The sequence below is a fragment of the Sebastes fasciatus genome, chromosome 23 (assembly GCF_043250625.1).
Source record: "Sebastes fasciatus isolate fSebFas1 chromosome 23, fSebFas1.pri, whole genome shotgun sequence".
Taxonomy (NCBI): Eukaryota; Metazoa; Chordata; class Actinopteri; order Perciformes; family Sebastidae; genus Sebastes; species Sebastes fasciatus.
The window spans coordinates 2521724-2537723 of record NC_133817.1 but is presented as its reverse complement, the minus strand read 5'-3'; the positions used below and the strand labels follow the sequence as shown (position 1 = coordinate 2537723).

The window sequence follows — 16000 nt, the reverse complement described above, 5'->3', positions numbered from 1 at the left end:
ACACACACACACACACACACACACACACACACACACACACACACACACACACACACACACACACACACACACACACACACACACACACACACACACACACACACACACACACTCTCACACACACACAGATGTACACACACACTCAGGACTGGTTTTGCAAAATGATCCTCAGAGATAGTCGGTATTATGTTATTATTTTACCTCAAGTAAGAGCGTCCGGGCTCGTCGGCGGGCCGTGGGACTTTAAAGGGGTTAAGATTTGGGTTAGAATTAGGTTCAGGTTAGGGTTTAGTAAAGGTTGGGTTGGGGTTAGGCCTTTAGTTGTGATGGTTCAGGTTAAGGTTAAGGGACTAGGGAATGCATTATGTCAATGAGTGTCCTCACAAAGATAGAAGTAGAGGAGTGTGTGATTGGTGTAATTGCAGGTCAGCAGTGAGTGCAGCGGAGATCTCAGCAGAAAGTAGCGGAGGGATTAGAAGATTGCCATGAGCTCTGATCTACACACAGTGTTATAGTAGACACAGTCTTCTCTCCGCAGATACACTAGCAACACACACACACTAACACACACACACACACACACACACACACACACACACACTAACACACACACACACACACACACACACACACACTCAGAAGCTCAGTCGAGGGCCCAGTTGGGTTTAGTTTGCTTGTGTGTGTCCAAGCATCCTGTGAATCCTGGACAAGGACACTGTGGCATCACAGAGCCCATCTGTGGGACAGAGAGTGGGGACATCTGTCCATATGACACACTCTCTCACACACACACACACACACACACACACACACACACACACACACACACACACACACACACAGAGTGAGCGAGCTTCATCATAGAAACAGTGAGAGGACACAGAGGAACGTGTCTGACTGCTCTGTGAGTGTGTGTGTGTGTGTGTGTGTGTGTGTGTGTGAGGTCTGGAGTGAATGCTCTGCACTAGCCTGTCTGCTCACAGCTCATGTACAGCTTTCACACACACACACACACACACACACTTCTGATGATGTCGACATTCCCTGAGTGTGTTGCATGCTCACCACTCACTCGTGCATATGTATATGTGTGCATATGTGTGTGTGCTGTAGTAGAGTAGGTGTACTGTATATCACACAGGCAGATGCTGCAGGATACAGTACATCTCATCAAACAAATACACTTCAGCTGATTTGGCCGCCTTACCAACACGGTCAGCAGCAGAGGTTGTGACACAGCTCATGGAGGCTGTACATTCATGGGTACATTGCAAACAAGAACTGCTAATTTGGCATTCTTTCATTGGTCCCAAACCTGTTGTGTTTTTTATTTTGGCGTCCGTGTTAACAGGTTAGAGCAGCCACACTGCCCGAGTGAGACGCTCGGCTCGGCTTCGTCTCTTCTAGAGATTCGAGGTCTCGCCTATTTTTGACGCGAGTCGCGAGCGTTCCACAGCAGCAACAGACAGTGAAGGTGATCTAATGACTGTATAGTAACATCATATCAGCAAAGTTACTACAGTTTCGATGTCTGTATCTGTAGAAAATGTTACAGAGATGAAAAAAAGTAAAGACTTATTTTTTAAATCAACACTTCCTGCTTTCATTTCAAAATAAAAGCCCCCAAGCGTTTTTTTCTGTTGACAGAATTCCTTCATTTGTTAACACAAGGCTTTTATTCTGAAATATTTGCAGGACAGTGATGTAGAACATGCAGTGACTTGCAGAGCTCCTTGAATGAATATAGTACAGGGTTTTAATTGTGGATTATGAATATTATTTACAAATTACCACACGTTTCTTAACCTTTCTCTGTCTAAAATAAATATAAATGATATTTGTAATGAAATGAAATGGCCATTATGAAAGGAAAACTGTGGAAAGAAATTGCTGACAGCAGCAGCTGCAGAAACGCAGAAATGTAGCTGGTCTGAACATCCGCACGCGAATCACGCAGCCACCTTGCAAGGCATCATCCGTGATCAATTTGACCCGGACAGACGTGATCACTAGAAGCGGTTTTCACTATAAAATCATGAAATATTCTGCCAGCAGGAAAAGTTTGTCCAACCAGAGCCGGGCACTTTTAAAAACTCTCCAGCTGAAAACATTTGTGAATAATCGGCCGCCTTCTCCTCAAACAGCGTAGATCCTATTCCCCATCCATCCCCCCGAGTGATTGCTGTCACTGGCAGCTGCCTCCCTCCAAAAAACTGCACCGCCATCACACCAACTTCCTCTCATTTACCCAGTCTGTCCATCCATCTATATACTGTACATCCATCCATCCATCTATATACTGTACATCCATCCATCCATCCATCCATCCATCCATCCATCCATCCATCCATCCATCCATCCATCCCCAAGGCTGTAAAAATCTGCTTGTTTGCTGAAAACGTTGAAATATCACACCTCAAGGCCTCCGTCAATTACACACACACACCTGGCAGGTCTCAGTCGCCTGGATGACGCTTCCTGCTTTTAATAAAAGAAAGTCTGCCGTCGTATATAAAGGGGTGGGAGGGGTTGGGTAGAGAGGGATGAGGAACGATGGAGAGACAGACAAAGAGAAAGACGCAGTGGAGGAAAAGGAAAGATGGGAAAAAAAAAAAAAAACCTGACATGAAAGGAGATACAACGTCGGCAAACAAAGAGAGACACGAAGAGTGAAAGCAAAGACAGACACAGAGGAGAGGAGAGGGGAAAGTGGGATAGTGGCGGACAAGCAGAGGGAAGGAATAATACGCAGGATTAGTGACAGATGAATAGTCGAGTCCCCTGTTCCTGCTCTCCTCTGCTTTTATGACACTCGCTCTCCCTCTCCATCTTCCTCTCCATCTTTCTCTTTCATCGGCCGCTTTCGCTCTCTAGTGGAGTCTGATGTCAGGAGAGTCTGAACTGATTCCAGCCCTCCAGGGAACGAGGGTTTCATGTCACACACACCCTCAGTTCGCTGTGATCAAACTACCTGTTGATTTGAACTGTACGCGGTGACAGAGCCGTCCTTCAGGGAACGATATTCAGCATCACGTCAGACAGGAGATTCTAGACGCACCGTTTCAGACACGTTGAATTCACGAGTGTATTTCCGTCTATAATCTTTGGAAACTCGACTAGAACTCAAAATAAAGTTCTGCAGGTTTCTGGATCGCACGATGCTCCATTTGCAGTGATGGATCTGTCAAAAGCTCTGTCGGGTTTACAAAGGTTGTTTAAAGTAAGAATAATTTTCTTAGCTGACTTTTGTTCATTTTGATGGTTTCAGTGCCTCAAAACGATCTCGTACGGAGGTCATTCATGGTCGGTTTAACCTGCTAGGGAGTCCTGGGTCAAACATGAGCTGATGGGCCTCAGTGCTGGAATACCATGTAGGGCTCTCCAAAACTACTCGACTAGTCAACCAAATTTAGAGACCATTGAGAGACCGGCAGGACACTCCACCTCTACCGGTCCTGTGGGACAGCCCAGTGGTTCCCAACCTATTTTCCTCGAAGCCCGAAATCCTCGAACAAAACCCTCAATGTGAATAAGGTGCTTCAGTGTATTAAAGGTCCCATATCGTGCCCATTTTCAGGTTCATACTTGTATTTTGTGTTTCTACTAGAACATGTTTACATTCTGTAATGTTAAAAAAACACATTATTTTCCTCATACTGTCTGTCTGAATAGACCTGTATTCACCCTCTGTCGGAAACGCTCCGTTTTTAGTGCATTTCAATAGAATTGAAACAAAATTGCGTTGCTAGGCAACAGTTTGGGTCCATGTTTACTTCCTGTCAGCTGATGTTATTTACATACACTGCAACAGGAAATAAACTGGGACACATTTAGAATGTTTAAAACCGTGTAATGATCTATATATTGTATATTTGTGACATCACAAATGAACAGAAATCCTGACGGGTTGTTTAAAACGCACAATTTCTGAATACGGGCTGTGTGTATTTCTCTGTATATTGAGTGTTTTGATAGTTTAACAGTATTTATTAAAGCACTTAAACCTGCTTTATCATATAAAAGACATGAAAATCTAACTTTTTACAATATGGGACCTTTAAATGAGCTTTTTTTGATTAAATCAGCTTTCTTTAATGAATATAACTCGTCAGCTAAACGCCAACAAATATTGATGTTTCGTTAAATTAAAAACTCTTTTTCCAATAAATTTTGACTTTTGGACTTTGGAGTTATTGGAAATGTTTGGATTAAAACATTTTTTCTTGTTAGGATCGTTATCACCTCTCTGATAAAGCTTGAAGAAGTAGTGTAGACCAGACAACAAACGTTTGTGCTGGAAAACCTCCATCAGAGCTTTTATAGTTAAGCAGTTAAGTTTTGGCCTGTTGTGACCAAAGAGACACCCAACTGAAGAGGTTAGATATGGGATGAAGCATTTTAAAGTTGAGGCAAACCTCAACCTTGTACTGTAATGAAGATCATGCAAAACTAGTTGACTATAATCTTAAAAAAACTCACAACTACTGAAATGTGTTAAACCTCTAAGAAGTGGCTCCTCATTTATTAAAATAAACATCGTCTTAAAAACTAGATTTTGACATTAGAGGCAAGTCAGCCTAACTAAGGTCCTTGGTCCTATTGCCAAACAAAGTTTCAATGACATTAGCACAAACCATTTGACACCCAATGAGGCCCTCAGGGGCCCTTGAGTTCTGAGGCGGTTGGTAATCCAGCTGCTTCCCCACCTTCTCCTTTATCACCACGGTTTATCTATCGCTGACTGAGTCTCTAATTTATATTCTACCAGTCAGCAAAAGGAGATAGTGGCAGAGTGATTCTAATAATCCTCTAATTGGGATCAACTGGTCATTTAAATTAATGTAGCCCTCGTTTCATTGGGTCCACTTTGAGGACCACTAATATTTGATTAGGTTTAATCATGCCTTGAGAATCTACTTTCCACCAGACTTTTCAATATTTGGTGAAATCTAAGGTTTTAAATTGTCGTGTTTTGGTTCAGCTGCATGAAAGCAAACCTCCCATCAGAGGGTGTAGAAGAAGTGAGGCCTTTATGTTTGGACCGGTGAGGTGAAATGATGAATTACCCCTCAATGCCTTTTAATCAAGCACTTCGAAGGCCAAACCTTTTTATTCATCTATTCGTTTAAAAACTTTACAACTTCATTTAATTTGTCAAAAAACCAGCAACTTTTTCAAGGATGCTGAAGACCTGCAAGGAGCCGCACAATACAGAACTCATCCAGAACCATCACATGTGGTTACATTCAATGCCGTGTTAACTTTTCTCTACGTACAACACCGTGCTGACACAGAATACTTTAGTTAAAACCCATTGTCAGGCTTCTGGATGAATTGATGTACACCCTCTGATGAAGCTAACACGCTGAAAGAAAAATGTCTGTTTGAGTCATAAATCGTTGCCTCTCCGAACGCCGGCTTCCAGCCCATCTCATGCATCTTGTAAGTGGATGCCGGGGCGCCATTTCCATTTCACAGTACAATACAAAAGCCATAAACAAAAACTGCATGAATCACTGTAAACAATACCAGCGACATGACAAACGGCACATGGAAATGTTCTCAACGACGCGCCACGTGACTCGCTCGCCGCCGTCCCTCCCTGCCGACAAGAGTTACTGTCAAGAAACAAGACAGTAACAAGCGCGGGGCCGTAGAAAAACACTTTGTTACGCTCCCCAGAGCAGGCAGTTCTAGACAAATCCTCTCCACACCTCCCCCCCAACAACACCCCCAATCTGCCGGTGCTCGACGGCGGGAGGGAACTGGGATGTGACAAATCAGCCGGGACCCCGGTACTCAACTTCATGCCCAGCGATAATGAGCTCCCGCCGGATACGACTCTCACTGGGAGGGAACGGCGACGTGGAAACAACGTTAACGACGCGCTAATCGGCCCAAGTGGAGTGTGTAAAGAATCTTTTAAAAAGGAACAAAAAAAAAATCAGGGGAGGAGAGTGTGAAAATGTGAGGATGGGAGGGGTGGAACGAGGAGGAGGAGGAAGAGGAGGAGGAGGAGGAGGGATGGTAAAACAGGCAGATGGGTGGACAAACAGAACCAGGAAGAGGGGATGAGCGCGGGGAAGTCTCCGCGGAGGCTCGGAATGTGTGCTGGATGCGCAGGGAGTGATGAGGAGGACGGGCTGGATCAGAGCACATGGTTTCAGCCCGGCGTTAAGCCTCCCTCGGTGCAGCAGGTGGAGGCTGCAGGAGTATGTGTGCATGAGAGTGTGTGTGTGTGTGTGTGTGTGCATGAGAGTGTGTGTGTGTGTGCTTGCAGAGCAGGTGGGTGAGTTGCTGTGTCATTTGGAGACGCCTGCAGGAGCTGCACAAGGCGACAAAATGAGGCCTAATTCAAGCCTGCGTGTGGGAGCTGGGGGGGTTGGTAGGAAGAGCTGTGTGGGTTGGGGCGGTGCTTGAGTCGGGCCTGTACTCACCGCTGAGTACCGTCACGGCATACTTACTGCTTAGTACTACTACTCTCTAATGACTGAAGGTACAGGTGACAAGGCTCACAGATACACGACGTCCAGCTGGTTATTACTAACTTCAACTCAGTGTCGACTCTCTTGGGTGAAACCAACAAGTTCTCCAAATGACAAAGAGCGCTATGGTTGAGGTTTGGTTAGGTTTAGGGAAAGATCATGGTTTGGGTTAAAAATAGAGATACCAACACCGGATCAGATATCGGGCCGATGCTGACTCAAAGAGCTGGATCTGGAGAGAAGACAATCGGAGCTGGTTAGATGTTGATCAGATCTGAGTAGAAGACAACTAGATCTGCATAGAATAAGACCGGATCTAAGTAGAAGACCTCCGGATCTAAGTAGAATAAGACCGGATCTGCATAGAATAAGACTGGATATGGGTAGAAGACAATCGGATCTGGGTAAAATAAGACCAGATCTGGGTAGAAGAAGACCAGATCTGGGTAGAATAAGACCAGATCTGGGTAGAAGAAGACCAGATCTGGGTAGAATAAGACCAGATCTGGGTAGAAGAAGACCAGATCTGGGTAGAAGTAGACCAGATCTGGGTAGAAGAAGACCAGATCTGGGTAGAATAAGACCGGATCTGGGTAGAAGAAGACCAGATCTGGGTAGAATAAGACCGGATCTGGGTAGAATAAGAAGAAAATGCTTTAGGAAAGATTTAAACTATTACTATTTTTCACCTCAATGTGCATGAATTGTTTCTGCAGGTTCTGCTCTGCAGCTAGTTCTGAGTCCTGCCACCTTGTTTTCTTCCACCGGTTCTGGGTTTGTGTGGGAGCAGAGAAAAGGAACGGAGCTTCATTTCACTGCAGAAACCTGTCAGAGTGTTCTGAGTGATGCACGGCGACCGACGGATCGGACCGCTGCAGCCGCTGATCGATTGTTTTTAACAATATCGACAGTGATAATGACGAAGTTCTGCTCTACTGCTGTTAACAGAAAACAACCCTTTCTCTCTAAACCTGATTCCTTCCCTTCGTCTCGCCTCTCAGGGTAGACACACCGCGGATTTCAACGTAATACAAACAGTCTCAGCGCCGCTTCACCTGTTTTCAAACTTTCTGCCTTCAAACAAAACCTCCATGAAATGTCACGGGAGGGAAAGAGGAGGAAATCCTTCCCCACCTTGCCTTGTCGTGTCTGGACTGCAGCATGTGACATTTTACCCCCCCCCCTCCACCACCGATCCTCACTGTTAGCGCAGCCGTAATGAAGGGCCGTTTAACTTGCATTTAGAAGTGCTGGGGGAAGCACATTTGTCCCCCTCCTGTTCTAAATAATGACCAATTACCAGAGAGTGTGAGGTGGGCTTCAGCACACCGCGGATGAGACGGTTTTCAGACGGCGGAAAAGCTGTCATGGGTGGGCGGATTGTGGGGGGGGTTGGACACGGGGGGGTTTAGGCCTCTAATTGGAGGCAGATTTCACAATGATATTTCTGATGATGCTGCAGCATGAGGGATAGAGAAAGAGAGGAGGAAGGAAGAGGAAACGGGAGGGAGATATGAGCAAGAAAAGAGATAAAGAGAGACAGACAGAGAGTGGGAGAATGAGAGATGATAAAGAGACGGAGAGAGGGGAGGATGTCATGAAGAGGAGAGGAAGAGAGAAACCGGCCCCGCTGCTGTTTGTCTTGCAGGGATAATATTCCACCAAAGTCTAATTCGGTCCATAAAAGCTGTTGGACTTCTTTTTTTTTTTTTTTTCCTCCCGCAAACCTGCCCCCCCCTCCTCCTCCTCTCTTCCTTTCAGAGTGATAGTTGCCTTGGCAACCGTGGCAAATCTTCCTTTTCTCAAACAGATGTCCCATTTAGTTGGAAATTAGAATGTGTAAAAAAAAAACACGAGACGCAAATTATTTCAAAGTTCTCCGGTGGAGAGAAGGAAACGAGGGGCGGGGGGGAGAGGAGAGGAGAGGAGAGGAGAGGAGAGGAGAGGAGAAGAAAGGAACAGAAAGACAATAGAGAAAAAAAAAAGAAAAGGGAGGGAGGGAGTCGTCTTCTTTTGCTCTCCTCCTCCGGTCTTCTTCTGCGCTTCAGCGTGTGAATCGTGGAGATTAAGCCAGATCACCCAGAGCTGGTGGCTTGTTCGGGGGGGGAGTGGAGGAGGTGTTGCGGGTGGCTCCCCTCTCCTGCATCCGGGTTGGGGGGGGGCAAGTGGCAAGAACTGTTCGCCCGGTGCCAACGTGGCAGAAGGGACACGCTGCGGAGCACCGAGCTGCCCTCGAGGGACGGATGGAGCCCGTCCTGTGGTCCCTGCACGCTGCAAAAAATATCCCCCTCACAGTACAAACCTCATTTACACAGAGAGCTGAACCTTTAACCTGTTAACTATTTCCTTCCTTGTTTTCAACGCAATTAATCTTGTGCAAGAGTCAGAATTAAAGAATAAATAATTTTATTCAACCGACTCAAATTCGTTTGAAATGCAAATCAGTTCTTGGAAAAATCCCCATTTCTATTTGATCAGATTTTAAAAGGAAACATCCGCCCAAAAACACTTTATGAAAAAATAAAAGAAACTGGCTGGCTACGAGTGATGAACTGGCAAAATGGAAACAACGCGGCGTTCTTCTGAGACGCTTCCAGCAGAGCCACCGCACTAGAAATACTGGAGCGTTGACATTCAGCAATCAACGGGGAGAAATCCATCAGTGCAGACTCACACAGACGGCAGACTGGATAGAGCAGAGTATACGATGCAGCATCGAGACAGGTTGGATCTCTCTCCAGGCCAAGGAATGTTTCCTGTTTAGGCAGCACAGAAGATGGATATCACCAACAGGGTGACTTGTTTGATTTGGGCAGGTTACTCATAGAATAAAACCTGGACTGCAAACATCGAGAGGAGCTGGCTGCTCGAACGAGTTTCACGTGTACAACTGGTGCAACACCGTGAGGAAAGACTGTGCACAGATACCCCCATATTTAAATGGCTCCTTTCACCGAGCCTTTAATGCCCGGTTCAGACTCCACGATATCAGCCCGATTATAGCCCGACACGGCCGTCGTAGGGGATCGGGAACGATAAATGAGTGTCGTGTGCAGAAATCGATCGTCTTATCTCGTGTAGTGTGTCATAGTACACGACAACCGACGCCACGTCTGGGACGCCCCGCGACACCCCGAGGAAAAGTCTAGCCTGTCAGAAGTTTTCGTCTTGACACGCCTAATCACACATCTCCAACGACGTGTTCCTTTGCGTCGACCAATCAGGTGCTCTCTCCAGCGCGCAGTCGCAGTCAGGTCACTTGGTAATAAACAAACATGACGAAGAGGAGGAGGGATGGCGAGTTTGCTGCCGTCAGGTGGGACAACCGCCCGTACCGTCCTCTCTGTGCCACCCAGGAGCGCATCCACAACACTTTTCTCTTTCTTTTCTTTTTCTTTTCGCAACACCAGATCGCCAGCATCACACACAACGCTTCTGTCGCCATGATCGACAGCAGGTTCAGCAGGTTTAAGACACTTCAGCATTGGCTTCACTTCTCAGACTCAGTTGCCCACTGTGTGAAACCAGTCAGTTCATTTGCCTCACGTACGTAATGTGGGCTACTTAAGTTACATACAGTACGTAACCTAAGTTATGTTTGATCCAAATTGACTATGACTTGCCCCAAACTGCATGTGATTATCATAAAGTGGGCATGTCTGTAAAGGGGAGACTCGTGGGTACCCATAGAACCCATTTACATTCACACATCTGGAGGTCAGAGGTCAAGGGACCCCTTTGAAAATGACCATGACAGGTTCTCCAAGTTCAGAGCGTTATTTAACCTCCTTCGTGACAAGCTAGTATGACATGGTTGGTACCGATGGATTCGTCCGGTGTTGTAGTTTCAGATGATACCAGTATCTTCACTCTAGCTTTAAAACTGAGCCGCTACAACCTCCAAAAAATCTAAAAAGCGTTAATGCGTTAAAGAAATTAGTGACATTAAAACAGTAACTTTGACAACCTTAATAATAAAACAGGTTTCACATTTCAGACCACACGGTTAACGGTTAACGAGTACAGACAGCTAACCAGCAAACAAATGAACCTCATTATGAAGGTTTAGAGTTTCCAGCTAACGCTTTGTGATCTGCATAACCAACAATAGAAAGCAACGAGTTTAGTCCGACAGGCCTTCAGGTATATGTAGGACTGAAGTCAACACTTATATAACAGCGCGGATACACGAACACAAAAGAGTAAATTGCAGCACTTCACCACGAAATAGCACCTGGGAATTACGACAAAATAAACCTAACACTGTCAGAGTATGCAAATGTGTGTTTGTCAGTACTTTCTAAAAAGAAAAAGCAGTGAGACAATGTCCCTTAATTTCAGCACATCAACATGTTTATCTTTGCTTGAAAGGCTCATTTTAATGCGAGTGGATCAATCTGAGTTAATCTGCCTCGTTTCACAGCGAACACATTTTGTTTGCGGCAAAAAAAAAGAGAAATTGCTGCGATATAAATGAAACTGTATTTAAAGGAGGGAGGCGGAATCATCTCATTTTACCGGTTTCAAGCACGATGAAAAGAAACGACAATATGACTCTTCGCAGCGCGGACACTTTTTGCAGTGTCCGTGGCATCCCAACTCCCCCGACTCTGCGGTCAAACACCGAACATAACCGCTCGCTGATGAACTGGCGAGACGGAAAGAAGAAGAAGAAGAAGAAGAAGAAGCGGTGGGAGTGTGTGTGTCGAGGCAAGAAGAGAGACACTGAGGCGAGGAGGAACATAAGGACAGAATCACTTTAATTCAGTTTTTCTCCTCGACAATGCCACATGCCTTGGGGAGGGAAGGCATGTGTGAAATGGAGGAGAATGCCCCGTAGCGTGCCATAACACACAAAATGCTGATACGCACACACACACATGCACACACCCACCCGTGCACGGTGAAGTCCTGCCCCTGGAGGCCATTTAACAGGTAATTTAAAGAGAAATCCCTCCAGGGAAACGACACAGTAAATGTCCTCTCGTCTGTTCTTCCTCCCTCCGTAACTGTTTATTCAGCTACGGGGCTGCAGACTGGCAGACACTTAGGAGGGAGGAAAAGATGAAATTGGAGAAGAGTAGAAGGAAAAAAATAAAAATGGGTGGGTGCGTGAGAGGGTGGGAAAGTGACAAGTGTTAAAGTAGGCCAATTTTTTTTTTTTTCTTTCCTCCACCAACCCCCCCTTAAGTACCCGTTTATTAATGTTCAGTGTTCGTAGGCTACTTTATTTGGGTCCTGTGGGAATGTCAGTGCTACGGGGATGGAGGTGGGAGATGGAGGAATGAAGGGATGGAGGAGGAAGAGGCGAGAAGAGGAGAGGAGAGGACAGGGCCCAGGGGTGCGGCGGGGGGGTTTGGGAGTCTCAAAGTGAATCGGATGTTAATTTAGTGGGCTCTGGTGAGGAGGCCCAGAAAAGCCTGAACTCCCAACTGTACGTCTCTCTCTGTCTCTTTACATCTTTAAAAAGGAGGAGCACACCGGTGGTGCTGCATGTTCTACCCCATTGACTACAAGCCGTGCATACATTACAGCACTTCCGACGGTATTATTACATTCATTTCCTTCCTAACTTCCAGTCAGCTGTTGGTTTCAGTTTATTTCAGGAGACTACGGAAATCAACTTGGAAAAACTTAAAGGCCGTGGAGCCGTCCTTAACATGACCCCACCTGTCTTCAGAAACCTGGTTTTTGAAAGGCAAACGAGAAGCTCAGGAAAGTGTCAGAGAGTACCAGGATCACAAACAGTTTCACACTCTCTCAAACTCTCTCTTCAACTTTCCCTGAAGGTACTTGTAGACTATCGGTCTCGTGCCGGCATTCCCTAACAACCCGACTCCGGAAAGACAGGACCCCGGCGCGACGGGGGCCGTTACCGGCCTCACACCGTCCACGGGCTGAGCCTCGATCAGGTCCCCGAGCGACACCGGGCAAGCGGTCTTCTGTACGCCACATTTCCCCGATCGTACAGACTGATATAAAAATATCTCAATCATGCCTTCTGACCCCCTAGAAGAGTCTGTATCTACAGAGACTCTACTGGATTGTCACTTTTCTTCTTATTTTGCTGTGTTCGAGACGTTTCTGGGGGTCTGCAAAGAGCCTTTGGACGCCACGTACAAGCCAATAACAGCGCACAGGGTGTGCAGCTCGTTCAGGTCGTCAAATACCGTCGCTTTGTTACGCCCCTCGACGTCTGATACCAAGACACAAGTCCCCCATTAGTTCTGTCTGATACAAAGCGTCCGTTTTCGACGAATGAGAATGGGTTGTTACATCACTGTGAGTTCCCCCTGCTCCTTTGTCTCTCCTCTGCTCAGTGTGAGTTTATCCAATAGCAGCGTTGAGCCAGAGTGGAACAGATGAAGCCGGCCCGTCGGTTTCGTTCATTAAAATCCGGCAATGCGGCACCTTCCTGCGGGGTTGTGCGGAGATGTTGTTGTGTGTTTATTTGGGCTTTAGAACGTAACCGCTGTGAAAAAAAAAAATCAGAAATAACGTTTTATTTCTCTGATTCACTGCTTAGTTCTCACTAACGCCGCTCCCTCTCTTCACTCACTCTACCGCTCGCCTCAACATCGCTGCTCTCTCTTCCTCGCTTGCTCATTGCGCCGAGGAGGAATGGCCAACTTTGAATGTCGTGTGTTTACTATAGTCTCTGGTGCCAAGTCTTTGTATGCCCAACCAACCACCACAACCTCCTCCTTCATGCCACAACCAAATACTGATTTGAAGACTGGAGAATGAAAGTATGCCAGTCATTGTTGAATCAAACATACATACCACTAACGCTCCAGTCAACATGATCTCATGGGAAGGCGTATAAATAGTACTTCACTTTCAAGGACATTCCATGTGTCATGATAACATATTTAAAGCTTTTTGTGTTTCATTTCACACCACAGGGTTAACGTTGTGAAGCGCTATTCACACGTCATTTAATGCCACATTGTTAACGTAAAACGTCAACGTCTAGCCACCTAAACCACTTCGTTAAGTTTAGGAAACAACTCATAAAATAAGTACATTACGTTAATAATACATCACTTGCTCCAACTCGGGTGGATTGACACTGGTGTTAGTTGAAAGCCCCATTCGTCACATACTTTTGCTCAAGGGTGCATCCGTTCGTTGGTTTCCGATGCCGCGAGGCACTTACCAAATGGCGGTATTTGATGAGTTGGGAGTGAGAACAGGTTGCCGGTTCACAATGAGATCTAACTTTTCTATGGATGTAAATTTTTCAGCCACGGCAAAGGCCAGATTGTGGCCTGCAGCGGACTAGGTAAGGCTTGTTTTTAGCCTAATCGGTTGACGAAAATGCCTTTTTTGCTACTGAAGCAGAAAAATCAGGCTTGTGGGTCCAGCAGTATGCAAGATTAGTCGTGGACAGACAGACAGACAGACAGACAGACAGACAGACAGACAGACAGACAGACAGACACACACACACACACACACACGACTGAACGCATGATCTCTCCCTAGGTTTACGTCTGGCGGAGATAATCGCGCGCTCAACACAAACACGTCCAATCAAAGGTCAGTCTGTGTGAACACGGTGTACGGGCTTTTATGGCTGTATAATATGACACTACCTATGAGGGAGGACAGTCATTATTCCCACAACCACGAGAGGTTGCTCCTCAGGAACTTCTTATTTGAAGCATTTAGCCTGTTTTGCTGGTGAGCATTTAAATGAAACTCCAACACCCAAGATCTGAGAGTTGGTAGCGAAACTTCAATGCGAGAAATGTCCATAATCACTTCATTTTCACAGCATCTATATTTGCTTATTGCGTGTCTCCAGGATTTAACTTCCAGCTTTTTAGCGGACCATGGAAGTCTGAGACTGTCCTCGCACGCTCCGACAGAGACCGTTCTTACAAAATGGTTCCCCGTTTGCAGCCACATTACCGCACGACGCCGGTGTAAAACAAAGGCCACTAAATGTTCCCTCTGATGGATTAGCTACCCGAGTTTCTGCAAGTTGATTTTCATAGCTTCCCTGAAATGAAGTGAAACCAACGGCTGCCTGGAAGGAAGGAATCAGTCTGAAACTGATAGAATGCTTCAGTAAACGGTTGGCAGTAATGTAAACTAAAACACAATTTGTAGTTAATGATCTAAAACATGCGACACCACCGGTGTTAGAGAGGAGCTGGATTTGTCACTCATTCATTCTTTTTTCTCTCCATCATTCAAACTTTGTCTTCCTTTGAAGTGTCTCTTCATCAGAGGGGGAGAACAAAGGCGACTCCAAGCGCTCACAGAATGACGGTCAAATTGCCTTCATGCCATCTCCGCCATCATTAGACTCATTATCATTAAAAGGAGCCACCGCTGCATTTTTACCTCTCCTTTTTCCACCTCTCCTCTCTCCCTCTTTCACTTTCACCGAGGCCGCTGAAAACAAGCAAGTTAATTAAAGTCGGCGAGAGAACCTTCCATTTCTCGCTCATCAGCGAGGACAAGCCATCAAACGGAGCGCAGGTAGTCCATTTCTGTCAAATGAAGAGAATGGAGTTAAGAGAGGGAGGAGGAAGACGAGATGGAGTCGGGGAGGAGGAGGAGGAGGCCTCCTCTCTTCATCTCTTTAGTTTTTGATGAGCTTTCTTAATTGGGCCACTATAGAAGGAGAAGTGAATCCTCAATAATTAAAAAATCTAATTAAGGAGTCTTTTGCATCTCCGTCCTTAATTATTCCACGCGGAGCAGTGGGGAGCGATACATTTCTGCCGTTTTTCATTTAAAGAAGAAGAAAAAAGGGTCTCTCTCTCTCTCGCTTTCTCTCTCCCCCGTCGCTCCGTGCAAATCCCCCGTCAACAAACAGACGACTTTGTCTCTCTCATCCCCCCCGTCTCTGTTTGTGTCTGTGAACAAGCTGTCCGTCTCCCCCTGCCTGTCTTACATTCCTCAGAGACCGTCTTTATAAACATTTAAAGAGATTTAACCCATTAGTACCGACGCATAGAAGACGTCTCTCCTCATCTGCCCCCTGCCCGTCCTCACTCACTCGCTGTCTCTTCTCTCAACACACTTCATGTCGAATTCAACAGTGAAAAAGTACTCAAAGACGAGACGGTGCTTGAAAACAACAACTCTCAACCAATGAACAGTACTTCCAGAGTTAAGACTTGACCCTGCAGAACATCCCCCCCCTGAGGATTTGGAATCAAGTCTCTCACCCTATTAGTTTCAAAGCTATTAGGGCTGCCCCCTAAAATTCAATTATTCGAAGCATCTGTCAAAGACCCCTCAAGCTAAATAGTCTCTTGTCAAGGTTTCACACGTCTGCCGTCGCCTGGAAAATAGGCTACAGTTTTTAAAAGGATGTATTCTATATTTTCACCCATGAAAAGACCCAAACCAGTGAGTTTATCCTACTAACAAGTATCGTGTGTGTATCAAAGAATGATATACAGTAAATCTCCTTTGTTGTCCAAAAACTATTAAAAACACATCAATGATCCACAGCACACACACTGTAGTTTATTTAGACTCAGTCCCACATC

At 45.8% G+C, this 16000-nt stretch overlaps 1 protein-coding gene across 3 annotated transcripts in view; it reads right to left on the bottom strand.

Moving 5' to 3' along the window:
• Positions 1–16000, bottom strand: part of mpped1 (metallophosphoesterase domain containing 1) — a 68660-nt gene that overhangs the window by 21287 nt on the left and 31373 nt on the right. The gene's annotated exons all lie outside the window — the stretch shown is intronic.